Source organism: Mus musculus, chromosome 8 (genome assembly GCF_000001635.26).
Source record: "Mus musculus strain C57BL/6J chromosome 8, GRCm38.p6 C57BL/6J".
Classification (NCBI taxonomy): Eukaryota; Metazoa; Chordata; class Mammalia; order Rodentia; family Muridae; genus Mus; species Mus musculus.
Genome location: NC_000074.6, coordinates 67,277,415 through 67,291,690, shown reverse-complemented (window position 1 = coordinate 67,291,690; position 14,276 = coordinate 67,277,415). Strand labels below are relative to the sequence as shown.

General features: G+C 40.3%; 1 non-coding gene across 1 annotated transcript; it reads left to right on the top strand.

The window, feature by feature from the left end:
- Positions 1–12,459: 12,459 nt before the first annotated feature.
- Positions 12,460–12,593, top strand: Gm24677. Its single transcript, XR_003947719.1, has one exon. It is a non-coding gene; the product is annotated as a small nucleolar RNA SNORA17 (small nucleolar RNA).
- The last annotated feature ends 1,683 nt before the right edge of the window (positions 12,594–14,276 follow it).

Here is a 14,276-nt window from a genome sequence, read left to right as displayed (position 1 = left end):
CACTGGCAACACTAGTGGCACAGAAAACCTGGATCAAAAGATACTGGTAATTGAAGTGAATATTTTTCAGTTACAAGTTTGAATTATAGTAAGAGTAATTCCAGTAAATTCATATTCTAGGGCAGAGTGGGAAAGCAAAGCAACAAAAGTGCTGAGTGGAGAGGGAGGAAGGAGGAAGGCTAAGATTGTTCTTTGGAGAATACAGCAATGTTCTTCTCCAAAGGAGTCATGATCCTGTTTTGAAAACAGTTTAAAGATCCTGTTTTAAGATGTCCCCTGTCAGTTCTTTTTTATTGGCCCGAAATTGCACAAAACTGTACATTGTTTAGGTTTATGCATCAATATATTTTCCCCCAGGAGTTCAAGGTTTTTGTGAGGATACATTCTTTTCCCTTTATTTCTTTTCTCTTCAAAAAAAATGGATATTATCAGTCCAAAAATGTACAAAGTTATCTAGCTTAGGAAAATGCTATTCCTCTATATAATTCTACATTAAGAGAGAAATGTGGGTTGGAAGAAAGAAATACTTGGTGTATTTTCTAATAGCCACATGAAATTGCCAAAAGTATACAATTTCATACATTTGGGCTACATGAGACTATATTTTATAAATGCACAAAGAACCACAAGTAATATAAAAAGAAAATGGGCTTTATCAAAATTAAAAATTTCCTGTTAAGGGCAGTACTAAAAATGTGAAAATAGATCTATGTCCAGAGCTGATCCTGTGCCATAGTTCCTGGAGCTGATCCTGTGCCACAGTGCTATATACTCAAATACTGCTTGGGGAAACCTGGTCTTCCAGGAGTGCGGTCACACCTGAAAGTGCAGATAAGACCACAACTTCTGCTCAGAGGAAACCACCCAGAACCCCCAGGACACATGAACCAAGCTGCAGCCAGGGATAGGATCCTTCTGGTTTCCATCTGCACCCAGAGCTGATCCTGTGGCACAGCTTTGCAAACCGAAATTCTCCCCAGAGAGAACTGATCTCCCAGGAGTACACAGGAGTGCAGGAGGGACAAGCCATAGTCAGAGGCAGCAAGACCATCTAACACCAGAGATAACCAGATATAGAGAGGCAAGAGCAAGAATATAAGCAACAAAAATCAAGGCTACGCGGCATCATCAGAATCCAGTTCTCCCTTCACAACAAGCCCTGGATACCCCAACACACCAGAAAAGCAAGACTATGATTTAAAATCACATCTCATGGTGATTTAACTCCCTTAAAGAAATAAATGAGAACACAGGTAAACAGCTAAAAGCCCTTAAAAAGGAAACACAGAAATCCGTTAAAGAATTACGGGAAAACACAACCAAAAAGGTGAAAGAATTGAATAACACTATCCAGGATCTAAAAAGGGAAATAGAAACAATGAAGAAATCACAAAGAAAGGCAACACTAGAGATAGAAAACCTAGAAAAGAGATCAGGAGTCATAGACATAAGCATCACCAACAGATTACAAGAGATAGAAGAGAGAATCTCAGGTGCAGAAGACACCATAGAAAACATTAACACAACAGTCAAAGAAAATGTGAAATGCAAAAGGCTCTCAATCCAAAATATCCAGGAAGTTCAGGACACAAGAAGAAGACCAAACTTAAGGGTAATAGGTATAGAAGAGAGTGAAGATGTCCAACTTAAAGGGCCAGTAAATATCTTCAACAAAATTATAGAAGAAAACTTCCCTAACCTAAAGAAAGAGATGGCTGTGAACATACAAGAAGCCTAAAGAACTCCAAATAGATTGGACCAGAATAGAAATTCCTCCTGTCACATAATAATTAAAACACCAAATGCACAAAACAAAGAGGATATTAAAAGCAGTAAGGGAAAAAGGTCAAGTGACATATAAAGGCAGACCTATCAGAATTATACCAAACTTCTCAGCAGAAAATATGAAAGCTCAAAGATCCTGGGAAGATGTTATACAGACCCTAAGAGTCACAAATGCCATTCCAGTGAAACTCTTAATTAACATAAATGGAGAAACCAAGATATTCTGTGACAAAACCAAATTTACACAATATCTTCCCACAAATCCAACCCTACAAAGGATAATAGATGGAAAACACCAATACAAGGATGGAAATGTCACTATAGAAAAAGCAAGAAAGTAATCTTCTTTCAACAAACCCAAAAGAAGATAGCTATACAAACATAAAAATAACATAAAAAATAAACCAGGAAGCAACAATTACAATTCCTTAATATCTCTTAACATCAATGGATTCACTCAATTCCTGAATAAAAAGACATAGACCAGCGGACTGGGTATGTAAACAGAACCCAGTCTTTTGATGCATACAGGGATCTCACATCAGTGTCAAAGACAGGTAGTCCTCAGAGGAAAGGGCTGGAAAACAGTTTTCCAAGCAAATGGTCCCAGGAAACAAGCTGGAGTAGCCATTCTAATATCAAATAAAATTGACTTTCAACCAAACATTATCAAAAAAGATAAGGAAGGACATTTCATACTCATCAAAGAAAAATCTATCAAGAAGAACTCTCAATTCTGAACATCTATGCTCCAAATGCACAGACACCTACATTCATAAAAAAAAATTTACTAAAGCTCAAAACACACATTTCACCTCATATAATAATAGTGGGAGACTTCAACACCCCACTCTTATCAATGGACAAATCATGGAAACACAATCTAAACAGAGACACATTGAAACAAAATGAAGCTATGGGTCAAATGGATTTAATAGGTATCTATAGAACATTTCATCCTAAAATTTCATCTTCTCAGCGCCTCATGCTACCTTCTCTAAAACTGACATTATAATAGGTCACAAAACAGGCCTCTACAGATACAAGAAGATTGAAATAATCCAATGCATACTATCAGATCACCATGGACTAAAGCTTGTCTTCAATAACAACAAAAACATCAGAAAGCCTACATACACATGGAAGCTGAACAACACTGTACTCAATGATATGCTGGCAAAGGAAGAAATAAAGAAGGAAATTAAAGACTTTAGAATTTAATGAAAATGAAGATATGACATACCCAAGCTTATGGAACACAATGAAAGCAGTGCCTTAAGGAAAACTCATAGCTCTGAGTGCCTCCAAAAAGAAACTGGAGAGACTATATACTAGCAGCCTAACAGCACACATGAAAACTCTAGAACAAAAAGAAGCAAATACACTCAATCGGAGTAGAGGGCAGGAAATCAACCAAGTAGAAACAAAGAGAACTATACAAAGAATCAACCAAACCAGGAGTTGGTTCTTTGAGAAAATCAACAAGATAGATAAACCCTTAACCAGACTAACCACAGAACACAGATACAGTATCCAAATTAACAAAATCAGAAATGAAAAGGGAGATATAACAACAGAAACTGAGAAAATTATATAAAAAAAAATCAGATACTACTACAAAAGCCTATATTCAACCAAATTAGAAAATCTGGATGAAATGAACAATTTTCTAGACAGATACCAAATACCTAAATTAAATCAGAGTCAAATAAACGATCTAAACAGTCCCATAACCCCTAAAGAAATAAAAGCAGTCATTAAAATTTCCCAAACAAAACAAAACAAAACAAAACAAAAACAAAACCAGGACCAGATGGGTTTAGTGCAGAATTTTAACAGATCTTCAAAGAAGACCTAATATCAATACTCTTCAAACTATTCCACAAACCAGAAACAGAAGAACACTACCCAATTAATTCTATGAAGTCACAGTTACGCTGAGTAGTCTCCCTTGGTGATGGAATGGTTTCTGACTAATCAGAACTTGTCACAATTTCCTTTCATAGAGGACTTCACAAGAGATTTTTTTTTCTACTTCTACCATGTTTAATGTTCCATAGGTTTTAAAAACTACTTGAGTGCATATTACTTTACTTCAGAAGATACTGTATATATTTTAAGATGCATAAATTATAAATTATTTTGATGCTTAAACAATGTCAATACTGAGTTATATATTTTTAAATAAATTTTATTAGTTTAATTTTAAAAAGTAGAAAAAAAGAATGTGAAAATACTGTCCATAGGAAAAACACTCCCAAATCACATATCCAGTAATTTGTTGTATCACAGTACATAAATAATATTTGCCATGAGGTGGTGTAGGTGTGGGAGAGATGCCCGCTAGGCCTTCTCATCTCTCAACAACTGCAGGAGGCAGAGAGTGGCCCCAAGGTCATAAGATGGGAAGGGCTGGTTCTGCCCCTCACTGACTGAGGCACTTGGGCAAGCGGCCCCTGAATGACACCTGGGAAGCACGGTAGAGCTGTGTGGGCATAGAAGACCCCACCTCTACTTTAGGAGAGTAGACAAGGAGAGCTGGCTGCAGCTTTGGGTGAACTTGCTGGTGCAGTGTTGGAGAGCTTGCCCTGGTGATGTGGATGCAGGACAGATGGCAGACTGACCACCTGCCACCCAGGCCTAGATCCAGGGCTTTGAGTGAGTTTGTCCACCCAACATCTACTCTTGCACGCGCTCAACTGGCCAGGAAGAACGACGCTGCAACAGGATCCTTCTGCACACGTTTATTGGGAGAGCATTGATTGCATAGGCGAAAGAAGAAGAACAACAAACAAGGAAAATGATGCTGCTTATATACCCCTCCATGTGACGTGTCAGCTCCTGATTAGCTGCTCACTCATCACCCCACTACTATGCCCCGGGATGGGCAGTGATTTGGCATGAATTTACTCTTGCACCTGCGCGCATTACTTGTTTACCAGTTAGGCACAGCGGAGGCTCATGATGGCAATTGCTCACGGCTCCCCACAATCTACCCCATTTGTGAGCTGTTGGTGTGCATGAGGGGACTGGTCCTTCAGATCCAAAGCTGCAGGATCTCTATGACTCAGGGTAGCAACAGGATACCTGCGAGGAGACCAGGTGATGATTTATATTGCTAGCGTAGCAGAAGCCAGAGGCCTTGAACCAGACCAACAACTCACTGCAATGAACATTTGCAAGTTGAGATCTGTGGATAAAATGGTATAATGCAACATGCTGCAGCTTCCACAGTGAGGTGTTTGTGTTTTTGTTTTTATTTAAATTTTTATTTTATTTTCTGGGACTTGCAAGGAGGGGAGGATATGAAGGGATGGGGAGATGTGTGGGATTGGGGTTCATGATGTGAGTTTCACAAATAATCAATAAACCAGTTTTTAAAAGAAGAGTGTTTGGGATTCAACAGCAAAAGGGAAAAATGAACTAAAAACATGAACAAATAGCTCCAATAGACATTTATTAACAGATCATATAAAAATTAGAATAAAATGTATAAAAGAAAGCTCACTCTAGTTAGTCATTGGAGAAAACAAATGGAATTCACACAGAAATATGTTTCTGACTCACTAGAATGATTATGTTAAACATGACAGCTCCATGATAAACTGTGGATAATTTATCTTTATTCATCTGATGTCGAAACTTAATACAATACAGTCACTCTGGCATTTTCCACAATGTTTAACATATTTACTATAGAGTGGAGACATTTCTAGATATCTATAAAAGAAGAAATGAAGTGTACAAATCCTCAAACTTGAGAATACAATATTAATAAGACCTCCAAAAAAGTGGAAAAAGCTTCAATGCTCATCCATTAGTGAGTAAACAAATAGAAGCAGTGGTGTATTACTCAGCATTACAAATGAACATAGTTCTGATGCATGATGCAACATTGGTAAGACTTGGAACCATCATGCCAGGGGCAAGAAATTGGCCACAAAGGAATCTATTATGTGATCCCACCCATGAAACATCTAAATACTCTTAATTGGAAGACAGAAATGTCTTCAGCAATTGTCTTAGCCCATAGCATGGGGTTTTTGGGGAGGCTGCTAATGCACCTAGGGTTCTTTATAAAGTGAAGAAGGTGCTTCCTAATAGGCTATGGTAGTGCTTACTTAAATATGAATATATTAAAACTCAAACAATTGCTTCATGTGTGGCATGGTTTGTCTGGGATTTATGCAACAAGCCCTGACTTTCCTTGATGGTGGATTGTGAACTGGGAGAGAAAGCCAAGGAAATTCTTTCTCTTCAGGCTTTTTTTTGGGGGGGTGGGGGGAGGGAATTTAATCATATCAACAGAAGTGAAGTGTGAGTGCCAACCAATCTTTATAACCTGTTATTTAGTCCATTGAGCTTAATTAGTATTGCAGATGTGTGCATGAGTATAGATAGGACCAGCCACTAGAACATGTACTAGGGGCTGTATTCCTGTGAGGATCTACATATGAGAAAGAATGTTCAATATTTGTCTTTCTAGGTATGTTTACCCTACTTAGTATGATTATTTCTTTTTTCATCTACTTACCTACAGATTTTATAATTTCATTTTCATTACAGCTGAATAAACTTCTATTATGGAAATATATTACATTTTCATTATCTATTTATCAAGCAATGTGTATTTCAATTATCTAGTTATTGTGACTAGGGCAGCAATGAACATGGATGGGCAACTATCTCTGTGCTAATATGGGTAATATGGTAGTTTTATTTCTAAATTTTAGAGGAACCTCCACACATTTCCACTGCAATGGAAATGTGGCTGCAATCAGAATATTGCATATATATTTGGTTTTTTATTTTTATTAGGTATTTTCCTCATTTACATTTCCAATGCGATCCCAAAAGTCCCCCATGCCCCCCCCCTCCCCTACCCACCCACTCCCACTTTTTGGCCCTGGCATTCCCCTGTATTTGGTTTTTTTTCTAATTAGGTATTTTCTTCATTTACATTTCCAATGCTATCCCAAAAGTTCCCCCATACCCTTCCCCCCACTTCCCCCCAACTCCCACTTCTTGGCCCTGGCGTTCCCCTGTACTGAGGCATATAAAGTTTATAAGACCAATGAGCCTCTCTTTCCACTGATGGCCGACTAGGCCATCTTCTGATTCATATGCAGCTAGAGACATGAACTCTTGGGGGTGGGGGTACTGGTTAGTTCATATTGTTGTTCCACTTATAGGGTTGCAGATCCCTTTAGCTCCTTGGGTACTTTCTCTAGCTCCTCCATTGGGGGCCCTGTGATCCATCTAATAGCTGACTGTGAACATCAACTTCTGTGTTTGGTAGGCCCCGGCATAGCCTCACAAGAGACAGCTGTATCTGGGTCTTTTTAGCAAAATCTTGCTAGTGTATGCAATGGTGTCAGCGTTTGGAGGCTGATTATGGGATGGATCCCCAGGTATGGCAGTCTCTAGATGGTCCATCCTTTTGTCTCAGCTCCAAACTTTGTCTCTGTAACTCCTTCCATGGGTGTTTTGTTCCCCTATTTTGTTTTTAAAAATACTGAAAAATCTTATGAATAGCATAGATAAACAGAGCATTTTGATAATATAAACTAGAAGAATGTGAAATTAACAAAGCACAGAGCATGTCAAGCAGCCCCACCAAAATCTGAATTTTTCTCATATCTGTACTTTCATATTTCTTTTTTAAATGTAGAAATCATTTTATTTAAATATTTTTAAATTTAATTTCTTTTTTGCTTATTCACCTTACATCTTGCTCACTGTCCCCTTCCCAGGCACCCCCTCCAACAATCTTTACCCCATTCCCTCTCCCCTTCTCCTCTGAGCTGGTGGTAGCCTTCCTGGGTATTCCCTCAACCCTGGTACTTCAATTCCCTGAGAGACTAGGCGCTTCCTCTCACACTGAGGCCAGACAAGGCAGGCCAGCTGGTAGGACTTTTCCCACTATAGACAACAGCTTTTGGGATAGCCAACATTCTATTGTTCAGGACCCACATGAAGGCCAAGCTGGACATCTGCTGCATATGAGTTGGGAGGCCTAGCACCAGCCTGTATTTATTCTTTGTTTGGTGGTTCAGATATGGAGAGCTCCAAGGGTCCAGGTTAGTTGACCCTATTGGTCTTACTGTGGAGTTTCTGTCCCGTTTAGGGCCCACAGTCCTTCTTCTTACTCTACCATGAGAGTCCCCAAGCTCCAACCACTGTTTGGCTGTGGGTGTCTGTATATGTCTAAGTCAGCTGCTGGGTGCCTCTCAGAGGACAACATACCCCTGTCTGCAAGCACAGCAGAGTATCATTAATAGTGTTAGGGTTTAGAATTCACCCACGGGATGGGTCTTAAGTTGGGGTGGTTATTGATTGGCCATTCCTTCAGTCTCTGCTCCTTTTCCTGTGCCTACATTACTTGTAGACAGGATAAATTTGGGATTGAAAGTTTTGTGGGTAGGTGGCTCTATAGTTTCACTGCAGTTCCTGACTGGCTTTAAGAGGTGGCCTTTTCAGGTTCCATATCCCCAATGCAGTGAGTCACAGTTCAGGTTACCCTCACTGGGTGCCTCTTTTATTCTAGCTCCCCATCTAGTCCTGTAAATGCCCCCTCCCACTTCTTCACCCTTATCTGTTGCAGATTTCTATTCATTTTCATGGCCATCTAGCAATGTTTCCTGTCTTTCCCCACACCTGATCCTGAACACCTCATTCCCCTCTTCATTCCCCCTCACTCCCAGATCCCTCCCTCCATATGCCACTTATGACTATTTTATTCCCCCTTCTAAGTGAGATTCAAGCATCCTCGCTTAGGCTTTCCTTCTTGTTTAGCTTCTTTGAATATGTGGAGTATAGCAAAGGTAACCTGTATTTTATGGGTAATATGTACTTATAAGTGAGTACATACCATGCATGTCCTTTTGGGACCTCACTTAGGATGACATTCTCAAGTTCCATTCATTTGCCTGCAAAATTCATGAAGTCTTGGTTTTTTAAAAGCTGAATAGTATTCCATTGTGTTGATGTACCACATTTTCTTTATCCATTCTTCAGTTGAAGGACATCTAGGTTGTTTCTAGTTTCTGGCTATTCCAAATAAAGCTGCTATGAACATAGTTGAGCAAGTGTCTTTGTGATATATTGGAGCATCTTTGCAGTATATGCCCAGGAGTGGTATAGCTTGATCTTGGGGTACAACTATTCCAAGTTTCCTGAGAAAAATGCCAAATTGATTTCCCAAATGATTGTACCAGTTTACACTCGCACCAGCAATGGAAGAGTGTTTCCCTTGCCCCACATCCTCAACAGCATGTGATAGCTCTTGAGTTTTTGATCTTAGCCATTCTGATGTGTGCAAGGTGAAATCTAAGGGACATTTTGATTTGCATTTTCTTGTTGACTAAGGATGTTAGGTGCTTCTTAGCCATTCAAGATTCCTCAATTGAGAGTTCTTTGTTTAGCTCTGTACCTCATTTTTAAAATGGGGTGATTTGGTTTGGTGGTGTCTAACTTCTTGAGTTCTTTATATATTTTGGATATGAGCCCTCTGACAGATTTAGGTGAGTGAAGATCCTTTCCCAATCTGTGAGATGACAATTTGTCCTATTGACAGTATCCATTGCCTTACAGAAGCTTTGCAGTTTCATGAGGTGCCATTTATCAATTGTTGATCTTAGAGCCTGAGCCATTGGTGTTCTGTTCAGGAACTTGTCTCCTCTATCAATGTGTTAAAGGGTATTTCCCCCTTTCTCTTCTATGAGATTTAGTGTATCCCATTTTATGTTGAGGTTCTTGATCCACTTAGACCTGAGTTTTGTGCAGGATGATAAGTATGGATTTATTTCCATTCCCCTACGTTTAGACATCCTGTTAGTCCAGCACCTATTTGTTGAAGTTGGTTTTATTTTTTGCATTGTATGGTTTTGGGTTCTTTTTCGAAACTCAAGTGTCCATAAGTGTGTGGGTTTCTTTTTGAACCTTTGATTTGATTCCATTGACCAACGTGTCTGTTTCTGTACCAATACTATGCAGTTTTTAGTACTGTTGCTCTGTAGTACAGCTTGAGGCCAAGGATGTTTCTAATGCATACTGGTATTTACGAACATAGAGAGTGGAAGTTTACAACTAATTTCCTTTTCATAATTTCTCCACAATGTCAAATACTGATGAGTATTCATAAATTATTCCAGTATCATATAATATGGATTGAACAAATCTACAAGGATTAATTTTTAAAACTTCTGTGGCCATTACCACTTATCCATCTCATTATAAAGTGCAGTTCTTAGAGTTCTTTCATTGAATATTTAAACTCAAGGGCAAAGTCTCCTGAATTTTAAAAAATAGTTATAAAAAGATTTGACATTTCTAACAACAACAACATCAACAACAACACAACTTTGCTTTGACTCACTGGGTTGACCGTTCTTTTTTGTTGTTGTTATTGTTGTTTGTTTGCTTGTTTTTGCCTTTTTGTTGTTGTTTTTCTGCTTTAAATTTAACATTAAAGATTCATATGTTTAAAGAAAGATTTTCCCTAGAACTATGGCTCATTTTCTTCTTTTCTTATTAAAGGGGTTCCTTGTAACACAAGTGTTAGATTTATATTATTGTCCCCTTTGTAGTTTTTACATGTTTCTCGTCATCTAAATATAATATGATGTGTTAAATATCACATTGAAATTGTCATTTGAAGTAATGATAGAAGTCAGAATTTTAATCGCAGTGATTAGGATATAGTAAAATGATCCTGAAAATTGGAAATAAAAGAATTAACAAAAGGGTAGCTATGCATGTATCTGCTGGGAGGTGGAGTCTCTGTTGGTCACAAAGGCAATAGATAGTGGTGGTTAAAAGCAGAGGACTGTGAATTGCTATCCAGTACATTAACATGATACTCATGGAAATTCCTCTACTAGATGTCCCTTCACTCAATTGCTACACTAAATCCTGTTCCAAACATGACGATAGAAAATTGTTTGATGATGATCAAATCCATTGCTTAATTAATACACTAGAACTTGTAAACATTGCATGCTTTCGTGTTTCCTTGTCCTTTTAAAAAATTTTACACAATTTGACACCTTCTAATTTAGTAGACTAACTAATAAATAGAGGGTATTACTCTCAAATATAATATGTCATTCAATCAATGCAATCGTCCCATGATTTCAAAATGTAATTTGTATTGGTCTCATGAAAACTGCTTTAAATTACAGATCCAGGGAGCTTATATTCTGAATGTGTCCTTTGAAATTAGAATAAGTATCCGATTCCTTGAAAAAAAAATGGAATAAATTGCTGATTGTGCTTTATCTCCCTTTAAAACAAATGAGTACATTTTGTCTTAACTGCTCTGTACTTGGCATCTATTATCATGTTGAGTACACTATTATTACATCTTATTTTCCCGTGCTTTCTCACTCACATTTCCCCCTCTATTGGAAACCAGCTCCCAAAGATTTACCATGACACAGAATTCAGTTCTCTAAGAAAATGTAATTCGTTATCCCATGCTGTATTTCCTAGTAGTCCAGCTCTTGTTTCTGTTCTTTGTCAATAAATAGCCAATGCTAAGATATCCAGAACTATATGAATTTCTAGGTCAGTTGGCTTTTCACCACTATAGTAAAATTCCCATGATAACCAATGTATAAAGAGGAAAGACTAGCTTTATCTCTAAGTTTTCACGATTCCAGTCAGTATGGTTCTATAACTTGTTGGCATGTGATAATAAAACATAATGTGTGCAAAGTACCTGTTCAACTCATGTAAAGACAGGAAATAGAGAAGGAAGGAGTCAGACGGACAGGCAGATAGACAGACCTAAATTCCTTTTGAAAATACAGTCTGTGTAACTTCCTTCTCCCAGGCCACACCTCTTTGAGGTTCCAGGATCTTCTAACATAACCAAAGGAGGACACATTCAAAGTATAGCATTCTGTCTCATATCCCTAGTGTTTAACTCCACTTTCCATTATAAAATGTGTCATTGAAATTTCAGTTGTTTCAGCTCTATTCTTGAGTCAAGTCTGAAGTCTCCTCTGACACAAGGCAAACTCTGCTCAGAATTCCTATAAAAACCAACAGTTACCATACTGACAAAACATGATAATGACACAAGTTCCAAAAGGGAAGGACAGAACAGATAGAAAATGGACTAAGGAAAGTTTTAAACCCAGACAGACAAACACTGAATTCTATGCTCAGCATCTGGGGGACCATATCATACAATAGATGGATTCCAATGGGCTTGGTAAGTTCTGCTCTATGACTCTCTGGCTGCATAACTCATAACTCATGTCTCAGGCTAGTTTCTGCCTTCCTTGTAGTTGGTCCACATTCCTGGCATTCTTGTCTTCTTAAAATATCTATCATGGCTTTAGCTTCTCATTCACAGTTCTACTCATCTCCTTGTCAGGAGCTTCTTGCTACAACTCTGATCTTCAACACACACACACACACACACACACACACACACACACACACACACACACACACTGCCTGGCCTCCCAGACTTTCACAGGTGGCTCTGTAAACATTATAATGCTAAAATCAGTACCACAGAGGTGTTACCAGGGCCTCTCAGTCCTGTGGGCTATTCCTGGGCTTGTTCAAATCATGGCTGCTGCACCCTGAGGATCTTACTGGTTTAGAAGGGCCAGGGTGAGCAGAATGTCCCATAATTTTCTTCTTTAAAAAAATGATGTGACTACCTCTATAGGCATTGCAGGTGTGGCTGCTGTGTCACATGTGCTTCAGTAGGTAGCAGACAGGAAAAAAGGTATGTCCACACTTAGTGCTCTGAGGAGAGCAACAGTCTAGTACAAGGGTGCCTAAACAGATAACTACCCTGAGACAGTTTGTGGGGCTGTGGGTGTAGGGGAAGAGGGGGGAGGGAGAGAGCCCGTGTCTGGCCAGAGTTCCTGTGCTCTGGGTAGGCAGATGTGGGAGGACTGCTGGATGCTTTCCACGTGGCCCCAGATGGGCATCTGGCTGTGTGAAGCCACTGATCCCACACGGTGGGAGTGACAAGGGACAGGCCTCGGTACCAGGCTCTCAGTCTCTGGCATCCCACGCTGGATATGGCAGAGGAGCTGAGAAGAGAATAAGGGCCCCAGGGCAATCTCAACCCCGGAGATACAGGAAGAGGGCAGAGGGAGAGAGGTTCCCATGCAGATAAGAGTCCTTTGTCTGGGCCTTTATGAACAGAGGCAGTCTATGGTTTTAGAGCTTTACTGTAGAAAGGCAGGAGGAAAGAGAAAAGATAGAAAGAGAGAGAGAGACTGGCCATGGCTAAGAGGAGAGAAGGGGGAAAGGAGAGAGAGAAGAAAGGCTAGAGAGTAAGAAAGGTAAATGCTTAGAGAGTAAGAGAGAGAGAGAGAGAGTAAGAGGGAGATATCGAGGTGGAGCCAAGCAGCCCCTCTTATAGTGGACTTGTTATCTTGCTGTTGCTAGATAACTGGGAGGAGTCTAGCCTGAAGGTCAGAAACTTGGGACATTGTGTACGTGACTACTAGACACACGCTTCTCCTGTGGGGGCTGTGGGAGTGGTAACTTCGACAGGAGCCAGGGGTCCAGGAGACATGCGGGAATGCCTTCTGTCCCATGTAGGTGAAAATTACCACCACTGAGTTTCACCAGGGTTCACAACCTCAGCTAGACTGGAGACCAAGCTGTCTATGCATAGTTCATTGCCCCACAACAGTCTAGTACTGTGCAGGCTCTAATAGGCTCCCAGGGTGAGGAGTGAGTTGTAGACTAGAGGAACCCCACCTTCGACCATGTCCCCAGGAGGGAAGGAGCCAAAGAAAGATGGCCTTCACATGGGGCCACTCAGATGGACCTGGGCAAGGAACAAGCCCTAGGTGACCACCAGACCAGTGGCATGGACACTGAGTGAGTAGCTAGCCTGAGATGCCCATCAGTCTGGTGCTGTGCATGCCTAGCGGGTAAGACCATGCTCCAGATGACCTCTGCCCAGTGTCATAAAGCACAGGCAGGCATAGATCTCCTGGGACCATTCCTGAGATGACTCCAGACACTCAGAGAACATAGGCACCACTAGGAGGAGCAGGTGGATGGTGGAGAAAATTTAGGAGATGGAGAAGCAGAGGGATATGGGTGTGATGAGGAGCAGAACTGGAGAATTGGTGGTAGTCGGGAGCATCCTGATGTGGGTGGACAGTGATGTCACCTAGAACCATGATGGTGTGCTGGCCTGTGTTGCTACCAGAGGCCACAACTGTGTCCATGGTCCGTCCTGCAGCAACAAGGGTCTGTAATCTCCAAAGGCCAGATGGACATCCTGGTCAGGGAGGTTCCCCTGGGACATGTTGATGTCTGAGGGCTGTGCAGAGATGTCCCTATTCCTCACCTGGGCATCTCAGGAGAGCTGGCACTGGGGGCATGAGAGCAGGAGAGCTTACCTTACTCCTATCCAGCTGCAAGCAAGCCCAGCATGTTACATTGTGGGTGAACTGGCATCAAGGATCTGAGTGTGGGACACCTGGCCCCTGGGTTAATGG